Here is a 17,679-nt window from a genome sequence, read left to right on the forward strand (position 1 = left end):
GGGGAACATTCTGTTATAGAGTGATGCCTTTCGGTTTAAAGAATGTTGGTGCAACATACCAGAGATCGATGACCATTCTTTTTCATGATATGATGCATAAAGAGATCGAAGTTTATGTTGATGATATGATTTCCAAATCAAGTGATGAAGAAGAGCACGTCGAACATTTGTTGAAGTTATTCCAGCGTTTGAGGAAGTACAAACTCCGCTTGAATCCCAATAAGTGTACATTTGGTGTTCGTTCTGGTAAGTTGTTGGGCTTTTGTCAGCGAATAGGGTATTGAAGTTGATCCTGCCAAGGCCAAAGCAATACAAGAGATGCATGCGCCCAAAACTGAGAAGCAAGTCAGAGGTTTTCTTGGACGTTTGAATTATATCTCAAGATTCATTTCGCACATGACTGCCACGTGTGCACCTATATTCAAGCTTCTTCGGAAAGATCAGTCTTGTGATTAGACCAAAGATTGCCATAAAGCTTTTGATAATATTAGAGAGTATCTGCTTGAGCCTCTGATTCTGTCGCCTCCTGTTGAAGGAAGACCTTTGATCATGTATTTGATTGTGCTTGAAGAAAGTATGGGTTATGTTCTAGGTCAGCAAGATGAAACTAGAAAGAAAGAATATGCAATTTACTACCTCAGTAAGAAGTTCACCGATTGTGAGACTCGGTATCCTATGCTTGAAAAGACTTATTGCGCATTGGCTTGGGCTGCTAAGCGTCTGAGCCAGTATATGTTGAATCATACCATTTTGTTGATATTCAAAATGGATCCAATCAAGTACATTTTTGAGAAGCCTGCTTTAACTGGGAGGATTGGCCATTGGCAGATGTTGTTATCCGAGTATGATATCGAATACCGATCTCAAAAAGTAATTAAAGGTAGTGTCTTGGCTGACCATTTGGCTCACCAACCGATTGAAGACTATCAGTCAGTGCAATATGATTTTCCTGATGAAGAGATGTTGTATCTGAAAATGAAAGATTGCGATGAACCATTTCTTGAAGAAGGGCCAGAACCTGGTTCCCGTTGTCGCATCACGCGAAAAACCGGCGGGAAAAGAAGAAACAACAGAGCCGCCACCGTGCGTTATTTATCCCAAAAGAGGGAAAGGAAACGCTCAGAGTAAACCTAGGAAAAGACATGGTCTCGCGACCAAAGAGTATGGGTTCGGGAGTCGGTTATGCGAAGGGAAGGTATTAGCACCCCTACGCATCCGTAGTACTCTACGGGATCCACGCACAAAAGGAAGGAATATTGGTTGCTAAACACTGCTCAAAACACACACACGCACTGGCTGAAAGAGACAAAAGAAACTGACTGAAACTGACTCGGCAGGATGTCGCATCCTGGGCCTACTTAGTCCATCAGGCATAGACATCAGAGTCGAAGTAGTTCGGACTGGGGAGACGACACATGCTCGCTAGGATATCGCATCCTATGCATACGTATCTTCTCGGACGAGAGAAGAATCAGAGCATTCGTAGCTCGGCTGACACGCACACAAACAAACACAGGCAAAGGCAAACGTGGAGCCTGAATGCCAATCACTGGACTTACATCAGCATCCGAACCAAACACACGCACACTGGAACCTAACTGCCACTCGATGGACTTACATCAGCTTCCATCCACACAACAACACAACAAGTTAATAGGGAGTCGGGGACTCGAGCCTATAACTGTCAAGCACACACACAAACAAACAGACAACAGATTGCTAAGGAGTCAGGCACTCGAGCCTAGCAACTGTCAAACAACACACACAAAAAAGAAAAAGAGCGCCCGGAGAGATCAGCTCAACCTCCTACCTACATACTTCATCTGGTATGAAGATCAGGGCGATGTAGTTCCCCTACGGAGGGATAAAGGACTAGCCTAACCAGATAACAGAGGGAGACACAACTAGGGAGACTACGACTCGAGCCTAGATGTTATCATGCAAAATCATCCCTAAGTTAAGGTTTCTAGCTAACTGGCACAGGGAGCCAGCCTATCCTAGTCATGACTTGCACAGGAAGCAAGCCACACACACACTTAACTTGCACAGGAAGCAAGCCAAGCAAAACCTACTTGCACAGGAAGCAAGTCTAAACTAAACCTAACTTGCACAGGAAGCAAGTCAAACAATCCTAACTTGCACAGGAAGCAAGTCAAACAATCCTAACTTGCACAGGAAGCAAGTCAAACAATCCTACAAACACAGATAGCACACACTATACACAAGCAAGTGGCTCAAACAAGGGTTAGGTTTTAGTCGAGGGGTCATATCAACCTCAACAAACAAACCTCTGGAACTGGGTGAATGTGCTCTTAACCTTGCCATTGGGGGGCTAAGGTGAAGCAGATGAAAGGTGAGTGAAGATAAGACTTCACAGCTCTTATCCCTGGCCTGGGAGAGCTTAAGACAAGAATATGTGGGTTCAGAAAGTGGGAACCCTTCTACACATTTAAAACTGACTCAACTGTACAATTGTACAAGATCTTGGGTTTGTATCTGCAATGCATCAACACAGTGGTGTGAGCAAAACAGATGACACACTGAATAGCAGGGGATAGGTTGCATATCCCTTGGGTTCTGCCAATTGCCTCTTCACTTAGGAGGTCTTTGACTCTATGCAAGGACAAGATTAAACATCCACAAACATTGCCTCTTAAGGAGGACTTCAGACAGTTGCCTGGCCAGGTAACAGGCCAGGTCTTCCAGACTACATGAAGATAGAAAGGTATACCTCAATGCAAATTGCTTATCAAGCAAAGCAAAGCAAAGTTCACAAGGAACTAAAAGCAACTAAAGTACCTGAAATCAGTCAGGCATAGTTAGTATACAAGTCAAAGTTAAATCAAAATGAACAGACATCAACCAGTCAACACAAGCAAGTGAATGTGCAAGGCACAAGGCTTAAGGAATGTGAGCCAAGCCACCTACAAAACAAACATGTTAGACAATGATATTTAGGCAAGCTCAATCAAAATGAAGTGGTCTCAATGGCCATTTGATGGTCAACCTGAAAACACAAGCTCAAAGGTGAGTAACAGGACCACTAGGACAAGCCTAGGGTCAAAAATGAATGAGAAAGTCAAAACAGCAAGTGGCAAGTATCCAAAATCAAGTTCAAACAATCAAGAAACAAAACCAATTGGGTTCACATTCATATCAACCATCATCATCATTTCATGAACAATTTAGGTCAAAGTGTAGCAAACAGAAGCTCATAGAAGTCAACAGCAAGACTTAACTCAAAAGCAACCTCAAACATTTCCAAAAATCACCAAATAAATCATGATTAATCCCAACCCACAGCATGGTAAGCATGTCAAATTTCATCTCATTTGGACAAGTGGAAGGCAGTCAATGAAAATCAGAAAGTCAAAGCAATTTTGAACATGCTCAAAGAAGTCAACCAAACATGCATCAACTTAGAAAAATCATAAGTCAGAGATGGTGTATGATAAATGAATGGGGTCAAAACCATGGCAAAGATGAGGATGTCTAGTTATCTCATGTAAAATTTCATGTCCATCTAATAAAGTATAAGAATTTCACAAATGAAATGGGAACAAGTGTCACAAAAAGTCAACATATGACCAAGCAGGGGAGAAAATCTCAAACAATTAGGAAATGCCACAAATAATTCCAAGAAAATTCACATGTGAACTAGACATACAAGAGTAGGTTCATGCAAAAAATCAGATCCATTGGAGGTCAATAAGCATGGTATCAAAAATCATGAAGTTGGACATCAATGGTGTGACACAAATTGTCACACCCTAATTCAAAAAATCATAACTCACAAACCACATAAGATAAATTCACAAACTCTACACCAAAATCACCATGAGTGTGTCTAGTTTAAGCACAAAAAATTTGGGAGCCATTGGATAAAGTATCATCATTTCACAAATGTTTTGGCAAAGTGTACAAAATAGGCATACATGTCACAAACCCTCATACCAATTAAAAACCAAACATCCAAAAATTCTGGAAAAAATGTGATAAATAAGTAGAGATCAAGATGGACATGATGCAAAAAATCCCATCAAATTTGGATTAAAAATGAAAGCGCAATGATTTTTGTAAGTTTGAGTAATTAAATGAAATAAGAATCAAGAAAACAACTTATTTTAATATGTCCCATGCCACGCCAGTGGCAATTTTGTAATTCCCATGGCCACTAATTGAAACGATGCCGTTTTGGGCCAAGGAACGAAATGTTCCTATTGGTTGTTGGAATCAAGCCAAGCCATGCACGTGAAAGAGAACCAAAAATTCTGGGAAACACATTTGAAAGCTAGGGTTTCTACACAGTTATGTCATCTTCATCCCCAATTCGATTTCGTCCAAATTTTTTCCAGAAATGTCAATTAAATATACAGACATGATCAGCACGGCAAGGTCAACAAGAATCCATCATCATTTTTCATCAAAACATACTAACAATCAAGAACCAAACAAAAACACATTTGAGGGTGAAACTTTAAATCCATGTATTTCCCTCAATATGCAATCATTTTTTATGAATCAAAGCCCATTGTGTTCATGGTGAAAAGACCTATAAGATGTACATCATGATTTTTGAAAAGGTTGAGGTCGAAAACTCACCTATTTTGAAGCACAGTTGAGATGCAGTGATGATTAAGCCATGAGAGGTTGAAACAGATGAGCTATGGTCCTCCACATGATGGTTGATGAAGGTGGCTTGGTTCAGTAACCCTTGCAATGGCTCAAGATTTGGACTGTCATGGATGATGCTGTGCAAAAACCAGTGCTGCTATTGCTGCTTACAGGTGGAAAATGATGTTGCAAATCAGTTCAAAATGATGCTTGGATGGTTTTTTAGGCAAGGCAAGGCTTAGTTCATTGAGAGTTTTGGACTGTTTTTGAAAAAGGCAAGCAAGATGGATTTTTAGAGAATGAGAGAACAGGGTTTCTGGTTGTGTGTTTTGTGGCTGCCAGTGTTCTTATTTGACAGAAAATGATGAGGAAATCTTGTATCAAGCCAGGCAAGGTTTTTGTTCTTTTGAAGTTCTTGACAGAAAATGATAAGTGGCCAAGATGTGATTTTTTAGCATGAGTGAGTTCCTGCTTAGGCCAACTGATTTTGTGTGGCTTGTGTGGCTGCTCTTGGTCTCAAAATGATGCTTGGACAGTGTTTTAAGACAAGGCAGTGCTTGGTACTTTTGGAAGTTCTTGACAGCTTTTTCTTGATAGGCAAAAGCAAGGTGAATTTCTTTTGAGAGAGAGTTCTGTGTGCAGTGTGTTTGATGGATGCTAGTTGTGTTTCAAATGACAGAAAAAATGATGAATAATACTCTGCTATGTTGTGGTACAGTCCATGGTTTATGGAAGTATGGGTGGATTTAGTGAAAACATGTACTTTCTTCCAAAATTCAAGCAAGCAAGGAATGGCTTTTTTTTTCTGTTGGTTTGTAGGCTGCAAATGAGGTTCCAATTGACAGAAAAATGATGTTAGAAATCTGCTATGAGAGGTACCAAGCATGGTCCAATGAGATGGTGAGATGGATTTGGTGAAACTTGTACTTTTCTTCCAATTTTCAAGCAAGTTAGGGAATGGCCATATGTACTGCATAATTTTGACTTTGTACATGCTGCAAATAACATTCCAAGCAAGTTCCAATTGGCCCCAAGTGTTAAAAATGCATAATTCAAAAAGTCAACCATTGGTCAAATTTGAATTTCACATATGCTAGGTTCAAAAATGCCATTTTGATTGGCAAGGTTTTGGTACATGAAAGTTACATTTTTGGAAAGAGGGGATCAAATGTGACTTGTAGGAAAAAACCCCACCCAAATTGGCCAAATGGTTTGAGAGATATGGCCTTTTGAAGTTCAAGAATTTCTGAAAACGATTCGATCATAACTTGCCAACCACACATGGGAATTGAGATTTCTTGGACTTTTTGGAAATGGGAGAACAAGATCTTCAACTTTCATGTTGGGCAAAAATTCATTTGAAGCTTGTATCATGATGTAAGCTTGAGGATCAAGACTTTCCATTTTTGGTAAGTTTCAGTTACAGGTCCAGTTTCCATTTTTGGAAATTTCTGATCTGGCTTCAAATTCTTCCATGATGGTGTTTGACATGATATATGAGGACTATTTGGACATGAATGAGCTCTCTCAAACCAATTTCCATCATCAAATCACTGATTAAATGGACAGTTGACCAACAGTTGACTTTTAGGGTTTCTGGCTGTCTGTGCATTGACTGATGACTTCTGAACATCCAATCCTTGACCAAAAAACTTCAAATGGATCCCCCAGTCATGTGAACATGTTGGATCAACCCTAGGGCCTTGGCTCCTTGAGAATTTGTGCTTGCTTGCTTGATTGACTGATCTCCTGATCAGTTTGACCTAATTTCTTGATTGGCTTGCACTTGAGGCAACTGGGACAATGCAATGCTATGCAATGAACCATGATATGCTATGACCTAATATGAAAATGTATGTACAATGATGGGTGCAAATTTGAGGTGCTACAGCTGCCCCTATTCAATCAGCTGGGAACCCGAACGGATGAGAGCAAAGGCTGTCAGACTTTCAGGGTAAACAAGGATTGAATACCAAGAACCGTAGAAATTTGCACAATACAGGGATCCACCAATGGAAACGTCCACTGGGATTTGATACTTATTACTGGGTATTTTTTTTGTTTTTTTTTTTTCAAAGGGTACGGCCACATCCAGACATCACAATGACGATGAATGGGAACAGAAATCACAACTAGATGCCAACGGACAACTAGGAAAAACTCAACGTTTATCGGGACCAACGGAGAGGTAACCAGACGTTATTGTATGACTGGAAGGGATACAACCATACGTCAACGGACGAAATGGGAAAAACTCAACGTTTACCAAGACCAACGGAGAGGTAAATCCACATGGGGACAAGTACAACTAGATGTCATAGGACGAATAGGAAAAACTCGACGTTTACCAAGACCAACGGAGAGGTAACCAACTGGGGACGACCAGGAAAAACTCGACGTTTATCGAAACCAACGGAGAGGTAACCAGACATTAATGAATGACTGGGAGGACTCGACCAGACATCAACGGATGAATGGGAGAAAACTCGACGTTTACAGACATCGGAAGATGATGTTTACAGACATCGAAAGATGATGTTTACAGACACCAAAAAGATCGACCAGACATTTACTGATGGATGGGAGAAAACTCGACGTTTACAGACATCGAAAGATGATGTTTACAGACACCAAAAAGATCGACCAGACATTTACAGATGAATGGGAATAAGAGAAACACAACCAGACGTCAACGGACGAATGGGAAAAACTCATCGTTTATCGAAACCAACGGAGAGGCACAACTAGACATCACCGGATGACTAGGAAAAACTCGACGTTTATCGACACCAACGGAGAGGAGGAAACTCTTCTGGGAGAGTGAACACATCCAAGTCATCAACGGATGATCGGGAAGAACTCGACGTTTATCGACACCAACGGAGAGGAGGAATCTTCACTAGGGGAGGGACGACGTTACGAACATCGAAAGATGATGTTTACAGACATCAAGAAGACCAGACACTTACGCATGACTGGGAATCACCGAAAGATGGTGTTTACCGACGCCAAAGAAGACCAGACACTTACGCATGACTGGAAATCACCGAAAGATGGTGTTTACCGACACCAAAGAAGACCAGACACTTACGCATGACTGGAAATCACCGAAAGATGGTGTTTACCGACACCAAAGAAACAACACACCCGGGTGCTGACAGGGTATACTGACATTCTCAAGATGACAGGGCTAGGCTGAACACTTGCAGGAGGTCTCACTGGGGAGAAACAAACTTTCTGTCATCAACAGGTGAGGAAATAAACCTCTGTGGGTATTATAAACACCAAATGTTGACTGGAGCAACTGTAGCAAATGCGTTGTACAGGTTGAACAAAAATCCGTCTCTGCAGGGGATACGGTCTGGTGAGGTTTCGAACACATGAATGCATATGTTGGAATTTTTCTATAGCGTAATGCTCCATTTATGAATGGAAATGCTACACGATTTTTGAGGATGCAATGATCACTACATGCAGAATGCAAATGAACCCTGGCTAGGGAGCCAAAAAGATCGGATACTCCGACTCTGTGGGGAGACTCTGACTGAGGAAATACTCTGCGGGGAACGGTAAAGCGACTTCACACTCATGTTGAAGAATAGCACTGCTGCTGGGGAAAGGTAAACTCCGCTGGGGATATCCTTCAGTCCACAGATAGGATAAATGCTGGAGATAAATTTCAATGCACCTGCCTCACTCGGGGAGGAAATCGGCAAATACAGGCCTGCTGGGGATAGGCAATCCTTAGATCTGTTGGGGAAAGAAGATACTGTCTACAGGCATCTCTGCAGGGGAAACATAGCTCTGATAGCTTCCGAACTTGCTTGGGGAAAAATATCTGTTGAGGAAACGTCCTCACAGATACCAACCTGAAAAAACAGCACAACAAAATGCCCCCAGGGGATACACGGACAAGATACGCTCAAGTGTCCTCAACATTCAAAATGATTTTCAAATGTTTCATCTTTCTGCACATTGTTGTGTAGCCTCCATGTTCTAATATGCAATGCTTATCAAAAATTCGGACATTTTGCAAACAAAACAGTAAAAAATAAAAACAGAAAAGCTATTTATCTGAATAACGACTTTTATTGATTGAAAATGTGCCTGAAGAGGCAAATACATTGGGAAGCAATTCCTAGAAAGAGGTAATTGCGCACAAAAGGAAAAATCTATCCTAATGGCAATGTGAACACGGCATCCACTATTTCCCAATTCTGTTATAACTCACAGATCATCAGTTTTCCTCCCAACTCCTTGCTTTCTGAGAAGAATGACTGGACAGATCACATCTTTCGAGATGGAAGACGACAAAGCTTGATGAAGTACAGACAACTCAGACTGTAGTCTTCGCTTTAATCCCTAATTTTTGCCTGGATCGCCCTTTCGGGTTTTCAATCCACCGGGATAACCATTTTTGCCTAAGCCGCCCTTGCGGGTTTTCGACTTACCGGGTGTACAAATTTTTTTCATTTTATCCCTAATTTTTGCCCGAACCTTTTCTTTCTGTTTTTTGGTTCGCCGGGATGCCCATTTTTTGCCTGGACTCTTTTTTCTTTTTGTCCAGCGGGTCAATTTATGCGAAGTATTTTTTGACTACATCTGAGTTGACAGGAGACGGAAAATCTTCACCATCCATAGTTGTAAGCATCAAGGCTCCACCGGAGAAGACCTTCTTCATAACATATGGACCTTCATAATTAGGAGTCCACTTGCCTCTGTTATCTGTACCGGGAGGGAGGATCCTCTTCAAAACTAGATCACCGATCTGATAGCTTCGAGGACGCACTTTCTGATCAAAGGCTCGCTTCATCCTTCTCTGATACAACTGTCCATGACATACAGCTGCTAGCCGTCTCTCCTCGATAAGGCTCAACTTATTAAACCTCGTTCGAATCCACTCGGCTTCGTCCAGCTTGACATCCAATAAAACTCTCAGAGAAGGAATCTCCACTTCAACAGGTAGGACAGCTTCCATACCATACACAAGGGAGTAAGGGGTTGCCCCGGTCGACGTACGTACTGAGGTACGGTACCCATGCAAAGCGAAAGGCAGCATCTCATGCCAATCCTTGTACGTAACGACCATCTTTTGCACAATCTTCTTGATATTCTTGTTCGCCGCTTCTACAGCACCATTCATCTTCGGTCTGTAAGGAGAAGAATTGTGATGTTCAATCTTGAAATCTTTACAAAGCTCTTTCATCATCTTGTTGTTGAGATTCGAACCATTGTCAGTGATGATTCTCTCAGGAACTCCATAACGACATATGATTTCTTTCTTGATGAACCGGGTAACCACTTGTTTGGTAACGTTAGCATAGGAAGCTGCTTCCACCCACTTGGTGAAGTAATCGATCGCAACCAAGATGAAGCGATGTCCATTCGAAGCAGTAGGCTCAATCTTCCCAATCATATCAATGCCCCACATGGCAAACGGCCAAGGCGAATTCATGACATTCAGAGGGCTTGGTGGTACATGCACCTTATCAGCATAAATTTGACACTTATGGCACTTCCGAGCATACTTGAAACAATCGGATTCCATAGTCATCCAGTAATAACCCGCTCTCAACAATTTCTTAGCCATTGCATGTCCGCCGGCATGAGTACCGAAGGAACCTTCATGAACTTCCTGCATTAACATGTCTGCCTCGGGTCTGTCCACGCATCTGAGCAAGACCATGTCAAAGTTTCTCTTATACAGCACATCATCCTGATTCAGATAAAAGCTTCCAGCTAGCCTTCTCAGGGTTTTCTTGTCATTCTTCGACGCACCTTCAGGATACTCCTGAGTCTTGAGGAAATTCTTGATGTCATAATACCACGGCTTCTCATCAATCACAACAGACTCGGCTGCAAACACATACGCAGGCCTCTCAAGTCGATTCACCGCAACATGTGGCACATGATTCCACCAATGAACTTTGATCATAGACGACAAAGTAGCCAAGGCATCAGCCATTTGATTCTCATCCCGGGGGACATGATACAACTTCACCTTCTTGAAGAACGTCAGTATTCTTCTGGTGTAATCTCTATACGGAATCAAATGCGGCTGGTTCGTATTCCAATCTCCGTTGACTTGATTGACCACTAGAGCGGAATCTCCATAAATGTCAAGCGTTTTGATCCTCAGATCAATGGCTTCTTCTATCCCCATGATACAAGCCTCATACTCAGCTTCGTTGTTGGTGACGTCAAACGTCAATCTGGCAGAAAAAGGTATATGAGCACCTTTAGGATTGATCAATACTGCCCCAACACCGTTACCATTCATATTCACAGCCCCATCAAACATCAGTGTCCATTTGTCATCTGGATCCGGTCCTTCCTCGACAAGAGGCTCTTCGCAATCTTTCATTTTAAGATACATGATGTCTTCATCAGGGAATTCAAACATCATAGGCTGATAATCTTCAATCGGTTGCTCGGCGAGGTAGTCTGACAGAATACTACCTTTGATGGCCTTCTGTGACGTGTACTGAATGTCATATTCTGTTAAAATCATTTGCCAACGAGCAACGCGTCCGGTGAGAGCTGGTTTCTCAAAGATGTACTTCACTGGGTCCATCTTAGAAATCAATAAGGTAGTATGGTTCAACATATACTGTCTCAGTCGGCGAGCAGCCCAGGCCAAAGCACAACAAGTTTTCTCGAGCAGTGAATATCTTGTTTCACAGTCGGTAAACTTTTTGCTAAGGTAGTATATGGCATGCTCTTTTCGACCAGACTCGTCATGCTGTCCCAATACACACCCCATCGAGTTCTCAGTCACTGACAGGTACATTATCAGAGGTCTCCCTGGAACTGGAGGTATAAGGATTGGAGGTTTCTGTAAATACTCCTTTATCTTGTCAAAAGCTTTCTGACAGTCATCATTCCACCTGATTGCTTGATTCTTTCTTAGCAATTTGAAAATTGGTTCACACGTGGCAGTTAGGTGAGATATGAACCTTGCAATGTAGTTCAATCTCCCTAAAAACCCACGGACTTGCTTCTCCGTTTTCGGTTCAGGCATCTCTTGAATAGCTTTGACTTTTGCTGGATCAACCTCAATCCCTTTCTCACTGACAATGAAGCCTAAAAGCTTCCCTGATCTCACCCCAAACGTACACTTGTTCGGATTCAACCTCAGCTTGAACTTCCTCAACCGATCAAACAGCTTCTGCAAATTAATCAGGTGCTCCTCTTCTGTCTGCGACTTCGCGATCATATCATCTACGTACACTTCAATTTCTTTGTGCATCATGTCATGAAAGAGAGTCGTCATTGCCCTCTGATAGGTAGCACCAGCATTCTTTAGCCCAAATGGCATCACCTTATAACAGAACGTGCCCCAAGGTGTAATGAATGTCGTCTTTTCCATGTCCTCCGGCGCCATCTTGATCTGATTATATCCGGACAAACCGTCCATGAAAGAGAATACCGAGGATTGAGCCGTATTATCAACCAATACATCAATGTGAGGTAATGGGAAATCATCTTTCGGACTCGCTCTATTCAAATCCCGGTAATCGACACACATTCTGACTTTACCATCCTTCTTCGGCACAGGAACGATGTTGGCCACCCATGGGGGATAACTTGTAACAGCCAGAAAACCTGCATCCCACTGCTTCTGAACCTCTTCCTTGATCTTAGTTGCCATGTCAGGACTCGTTCTACGAAGCTTCTGCTTGACCGAAGGACATCCTTCTCTAAGAGGTAATCGATGCACCACGATGTTTGTATCTAACCCAGGCATATCTTGATATGACCAGGCGAATACCTCCACATATTCTCTCAGCATCTCAATCAGCCTCCTCTTGACAGAGTCCTCTAAAGCAGCCCCAATCTTGATTTCTCTTTTGGCGTCCTCAGTACCCAAATTAACAACCTCCAATTCCTCCTGATGAGGTTGGATGACCCTTTCCTCCTGCTTCAGCAATCTGACCAATTCTGCAGGGAGTTCACAGTCTTCCTCACTCTCCTCTTCAGCTTGGTAGATGGGATTGTCGAAATCATACTGAGCCATAACAGAACTGTTCATAGTGAATGCCATAAGATCGCTTCTGCATGTTTAATGCTTTGTTTTAGAAAAAGAGTTCAATAAAGTCACAAAAAACAAAACATTGCCATTTTTATTGTTTTTGAAAAAGGATGAAAACAAAAATAGAAAGACAGGGATCACAAAGTTTGATTTCAAAAAATGTCCTTCATTAATGATAATCATTAAAACATGATGAGGCCCTACAATGAATCACTACGCCTTGGGCAGAACGTAGGATTTTAATGCAAAATGACAAAACAACAGAAAATTACTCTGTCAGAAGAGTAACTTGAACCACTTCTTCAGCCGTCCAGTTGTTGATAGACCCCCCTGGTGCACACGGGCGAACCCAGTTGTCCAAATCATAATCACTGTCACAGTCTTCACTACCGGTTGCAGAGACGTCGCCATGATTCATCAGCCCAGCGCTGGTAAAGGTACTCGGACCCGCTTGACCATTCTGCTCTGCTCGGAGAGGCTCATAACCAACGCCAAATTTGTCTTCTTTGACAGGCAAATCCACCATCTTGCCCCAACCTTCAGCTTTGCCAGAATCAACAACCTCCTTAGCCTGCTTGTAAGAAGTAATTGAAGCACCCGGCTTCCTCTGCTCAGCGTACGCCACTTTCTCAAGAGCCACAGTCTCAAACGCCTGGCATAAGGTTTCGTGGATCTCGCCATCCACCTCAACATACTTGAACGAGGATAGATGACTCACCAGAATCTCTTCTTCACCGCACACGGTCACAATCTGACCGTTCCAGACATACTTGAGTTTTTGATGGAGAGTCGACGAGACTGCCCCTGCTGCATGAATCCACGGACGACCCAATAAACAACTATAGGCGGGCTGGATGTCCATAACATAGAAGATGATATCGAATACCTCGGGACCTATCTTCACAGGCAAGGTAACTTCCCCACACACAGAACGTTTGGATCCGTCGAAAGCACGAACGATCAGGTCACTGGGAGTAAGCACAAACCCTTCCACATCAATCTTCTTCAGAATTTGCTTAGGCAACACATTCAGCGACGACCCGGTGTCTACCAATACGTGAGACAACACTGCCCCCTTGCACTCCATGGTGATGTGCAAGGCTTTGTTATGGTTCCGCCCTTCAGGCGGTAAGTCCAGGTTGGTGAATCCTACACCATGCCTGGTGCTCACATTGGCCATCACACCCTCCAGTTGATTGACAGAAATCTCCTGAGGCACGTAAGCCAGATTCAACATCTTCAGCAAGGCATTACGGTGTGCCTCAGAGCACATCAACAGTGAAAGTATAGAAATCTTGGACGGAGTTTGATTCAACTGATCTACAATCTTGTAGTCACTCTTCTTGATTATCTTCATAAACTCCTCCACGTCCTTCTCAAATGACCCCTCGGGCGCTTCCTTCTGAACAGGTTCTTCCTCAACCACAGCTTGCTTACCCTTTGCTTTGGCGAGAGCCTCAGCATTATTGTCCCTCAAAGGCTGCGGTGCGAACAGACGACCGCTTCTGGTAAAACCTCCTGGACCCCCTACATTATCCACAGCCGGACCAACAGTTGCAGGAACTCTATTCGGTAAACCAATTGTCACTGGAGTTTGATTCACTGGTCTTGTCTGACTTTCAGCCCTTCTGTAACTGCGGTGAGCATTATCATACTTCCACGGCACGGCTCTACTATTCTCAACAGCCCTTCTTCCAGACGCAACGATAGTAGTTGGAGCACTGATGGTTACAGGCATGGGAATGGTAACTGGGATACCATTCGTTGCAGGTGCACTAACGACCCTTTGTCCACGTTCTTCAGACGGTTTAAAGTAAATGGTAATAGTTGACACTGTTCCACGATCTTTTACAGCCCTACTGAATTGCAAACAACCCTCATCCATCATACCCTGGATACCGGCCCTTAACTGGTCGCAACCATTCTCAGATTCTGCACAGCCCAAACAATCCTCATCACAGCCCGAGTAGACACCCCCATTCAGCAGACGGCCCTTCACAACTAGCAGAGAAGTCTGAACATCATCAACATTAACAACCAGATCTTCAGCTTCCTTCCCCTCAATATTGTTCACTCTATGCCCACCATGCTGAGGCATAGGGTTGTTTACGACATTAGGCACTGGAGCGAAGTTGATTGCCTTGGCATCGATCAAATCTTGAACCTTGTGCTGGAGAGCCCGACACTTCTCAGTATGATGCCCTGGTGCCCCAGAGTGAAAGTCACAACGGACGTTGGCGTCGTACCCAGGAGGCAATACTGTAGGCGGAGCCATTGTACGCAACTCAACCATCCCCAACCTGAGTAGTTCGGGCAGCAGTTCGGCGTACGACATGGGTAGTGAATCAAAACGTCGATCAGGCATCCTTTGTCTGGGCTGATACGGACGTTGCTGTTGTTGTTGTTGCGGTTGTTGAACTCTTTGTTGTTGTTGTTGACGAGGTTGAGGTGCCGGAATGGTTACTGCAGCAGCTTGACGGTATTCACTTCTATTCTGATCTCTGCGGTGTTGAACAGCATTAGTTTCACCCTCTCTTCGACGAGGTGCCCCAGCAAATGGCTTCTTAGAAGAAGAGGAACCAGCATCTTGGATCTTCCCAGTTTTAATCAAACTCTCAGTCCTCTCTCCACAAATGACAACATCAGAAAAACTACCGAATGGGCAGCTCCCCATCCGGTCCATAAACACACCTTGAAGAGTACCGATAAACATATCTGTCAACTCCCTCTCCAGCATAGGGGGTTGAACTCTAGCAGCCAGTTCACGCCACCTCTGGGCATACTCCTTGAAGCTCTCATTGGATTTCTGACAAAGACTCTGCAGCTGAGTCCGGCTCGGTGCCATGTCCATGTTGTGTTTGTATTGCCTCAAAAAGGCCTCACCTAGATCCCTCCAACAGCGGATAGAATCTCTCTTCAATTCCATGTACCAGTCCAAAGAAGCCCCAGATAGACTATCTTGGAAAAAATACATCCACATCTTTTCATCATCGGTATACGCAGAGATTTTTCGATAATAAGCCTGCACATGGGTGCGAGGGCAAGAAGTACCGTTGTATTTATCGAAGGACGGCGCTTTGAACTTGTAAGGGATTCTCAAACCTTCCACCAATCCCATATTGGTAACATCAAAACCGAGAGAATTCTGACATTCCATAGCACGGATCTTCTCAGCAAGAGCCTCAACTTTGCGGTCTCTCTCATTAACCCTTCCCAGAACGTCTTCGTCTTCACTGAGCAGAGAGAACATATCCTCTTGTCTGTCAACAATCGGAACGGGATTACGGGCCGGGGCACGGACTACTCTGGCATTAGCGGCATCTGGAGCAATAGGTTGACCGTTGATTCGAATACCCCCCAACTCATCACCTACAGCATAGTTGTTGACGGGTACAGCAGCAGCAACATTGTTATCATTGACCGGGCCTCCCTCTGGCGGAGCATGGTTGATCGGTGGATTTGCAGCCTCTTGTCTCTGAACCATGGCTCGGAGTTCTTCTTGACCTTGTGCAACCCCTTGCATCATATTCATAAACTGGGCCATGCTAGCCTTCATCTCAGCCAACTCAGCTTGAAATTGATCCATACTTCTCTGTTGATTCAGTCTTGTTGAGTAGCGGTGCGGACGTTGATCAGCTATCCTGCCTAAAACAGGAACCAGAGTGAGAAGTCACGACCAAGAACACCTGTTATGCAAAATGATATGAGTATGATGCTAATGATGCGTATGATGCACATGATATGTTCATCTCTCAGGCATTCAAAGAGCCTGACCCATCCTGAAAAGATGGCAACTTGCAGCAACAAGAGAACAAACAGATACAAGGGAAATGAGAACAACAGGGAAATACTGACAACCTTATCCATACATAAGGGTGAAAAGGTCAATACCACCGAGTCAACAGAAAATTCGCATAAACAGAGTACAAAGAAATGAATCCCATCCAACAAGCCTGGAGGTGATTCTCAATAATGAAGATCCAAAGACGGAGTACAAACAAATGAATCCCATCCAACAAGCCTGGAGGTGATTCTCAAAAAAACACAAACAAAGATACAAACTAAGACAGACGGTCTTCTGGAATGAGGGTCTTCAGGTAATGGCACTGGTCTATCAACAGTGTGCATTCTGAACATTCTGGTAGAGGGGTGATCTTCTCCTTCAACTGTCTTCTGAGCTCCAAGACTTCTCCTCCAAGATAGTCCTCTGATTTCTGTCTCAACTCCATCTCCTTCTTCAACTGAGCGTCTTTGTCTCTGAGTTGCTTCTCTAGGTCTCTGATCTTCTTTTGATAGTTGGCTTCTGCTCTCTGCAGTCTCAAGCGCTCCCTATGCTCCTCATCCAACATAGACTCTATCTCCTCATATGATCTCTTCTTGCTCCTTGCTCTGCTAGCATCTTCTCCTTGCACTTCCCTGAGTTGATGGGCCATGTACAACCTATCAGCTTTAGCTTTGTATAACTCTATATGGGTGTCTTGCTCCTTCTCCCTCAACCGACGACTCTCCATCAGAGCTTGCTTATAGTGCTCAGCAGGCACACTATCAGCAAGAATCAAGGGTGGTTGCTCTTGCAACGGTTCCATCCTATCATAGGGTAGCAACAAAGTTTCCACTCTCTTCTTTACCCAATCAGTGTAATCAGGCATGGCTATGGCAAACTTCTTCCCTAAGACGGATCCATCTCTAACACCAATGGACTTCCAAGCTCTTCCAATCTGCTCCAACCTAACAGGGTCATCCTTCTTCTCAAAGTACACACTCTCAGCTATCTCAGCTTCAAGTGGTCTTCTACTCATAACAAAACCTAACTGGCGAAGAGAAAGAACTGGATTATAATTTATACAACCCTTGGTCCCCACGAGTGGCACATTCCGGAATTCTCCACAGCTCATAATAACATTCTTCACATTCATCCGGTAAGATTGCCATCTGATGTCATAAGAGGTGAGCGACATGACCCTCTGAGTCCACTTGAGAGTGCTCTGAGTGTCCACAAAGGGTCCACTACCAGGCAGGAGTGACATGAACCA

Source organism: Lathyrus oleraceus, chromosome 3 (genome assembly GCF_024323335.1).
Source record: "Lathyrus oleraceus cultivar Zhongwan6 chromosome 3, CAAS_Psat_ZW6_1.0, whole genome shotgun sequence".
Taxonomy (NCBI): domain Eukaryota; kingdom Viridiplantae; phylum Streptophyta; class Magnoliopsida; order Fabales; family Fabaceae; genus Lathyrus; species Lathyrus oleraceus.